The sequence below is a fragment of the Anopheles nili genome, unplaced genomic scaffold (genome assembly GCF_943737925.1).
Source record: "Anopheles nili unplaced genomic scaffold, idAnoNiliSN_F5_01 U_low_cov_11, whole genome shotgun sequence".
Classification (NCBI taxonomy): Eukaryota; Metazoa; Arthropoda; class Insecta; order Diptera; family Culicidae; genus Anopheles; species Anopheles nili.
In genome coordinates this window covers 61010-62798 of record NW_026525549.1, presented here as the reverse complement: position 1 = coordinate 62798, position 1789 = coordinate 61010, and positions in this window count along the sequence as shown.

Here is a 1789-nt window from a genome sequence, read left to right as displayed (position 1 = left end):
GGGATTGGTAGTGTCATCGAGCCCGATGAGCCGGTGCCAAACCGGATCTCAATTTTGAAAACCGAGTAATCGATGAGCAGATCGAAGCAGAGGTCGAAGAGAAGGTCCAACAGGGTGAAAACCGTGCACTGGCAAAGGTCCAGAGCCCAGGAGTCGCGCGTGCGTTAGGTTGAAGGAAGTCACACCCTCCCCGCATGAGGACAAACGTGAACGAGAGCGATGAAGCTCGTAAGCAGATGGAGTTAAATTGTTGCCAGATCATCAGAGACTTTCCGTGAGAAGGGAGTCGGCAGCGGAGCAAACGGAAGGTCGTCAAGCCTCGAAGCCACTCAGTGGCTTTGGCTGGCGAATTCGAAAAGCAGCGGTGAAGGAAGTATTGTCATCTAGCCATCAGTTCCTCAAGTCAGAAGAAGTCAGAGAACTCAGAGGGTTTTCCGATCGCAAACCAATGCACATTTTGGTAAAATACACTTGAGCGGTGGTTTTGAGCCTTTGAATCCGTTACTAACTCCATCGCGCTAGAGCGGAACTCAGTGAGAGCAGCTAACGTGGGCCGTTAGTCGCGTTGAGTTGCGTGGTTTTTTTACAGGATTGAAACTCAAATTCCTCGGAAGACAAAACCCTTTCCAGGCCAGGTATAGTTTGGTGAAAGAGCGACCTTTTCGAAGTGATCGCTCACGCAGGCTCACTTTAAAGCAAGATGAACCGCAAACTATTTCGGTCGCGGCTGCGAAGGTATAAATTCGACGAGCAAAATACAGTCGGAGCAATTGATCCGAGAAGAGAAACAAAAGTGCGCAAGTCTGCTCTGCTCTGCTCTGCTCAGTGCAAATTCAGAGAAACTCGTGTAACGAATAGCCGTTTGCTTATCTCGATGAGAAGCTCACTTTTCATCTCACTGATGCAGACGTTTGAGCTCACTGAGAAACAGTTGGCCCGCCAGCCAAGGCAGCCCGGGCGAAAGAGTTACAAAACCACACAAGATTCTTCCTCCCTCCGAGCCAAACGGCTTGAGCAGGTCTTGAGGTAGCTTTAAGGCACCTTGCGTGGCTAAGCCGGCTTTACACAGAGCTACCGCCGCAAACTATCGGGCCACACATCGGTTTGGCAAATCACAAACTCGGCACACCGAAGGCCATCGCGAAAAACACAAAGAAGAAGCGTGAACCCGACGCAAGTTAGGTTCGAAACTGAGGAAAACCGAACTAGCGAAGGCAACACACACGTCGTGAGAGACCTTGAGCGTAGGTCAGCGGGAGAGAGCACTTGAAAACACGATAAGCCGTGTAAAACACTGACCAAAGCACGAAAACAAAAAAAAAACATAAAGAAACGAACGTTTTAAGCGGAGCGTCTCATGAAGCGACTGACTCGCGCGACTCTGATGACTTTTAAGTACATCCTCGATCTAAAAAAATTTTTTTAGTACATCCTTGATATGAAAAAATTTTTTTAGTACATCCTCGATCAAAAAAAATTTTTTTAGTACATCCTCGACCTAAAAAAAATATTTTTAGTACATCCTCGATCTGAAAAAATTTTTTTAGTACATCCTCGATCTAAAAAAAATTTTTTTAGTACATCCTTGATATGAAAAAATTTTTTTAGTACATCCTCGATCTAAAAAAATTTTTTTAGTACATCCTCGATTTAAAAAAAATTTTTTAGTACATTCTCGATCTAAAAAAATTTTTTTAGTACATCCTCGATCAAAAAAAATTTTTTTAGTACATCCTCGTTCTAAAAAAAATTTATTTAGTACATCCTCGATTTAAAAAAAATTTTTTTA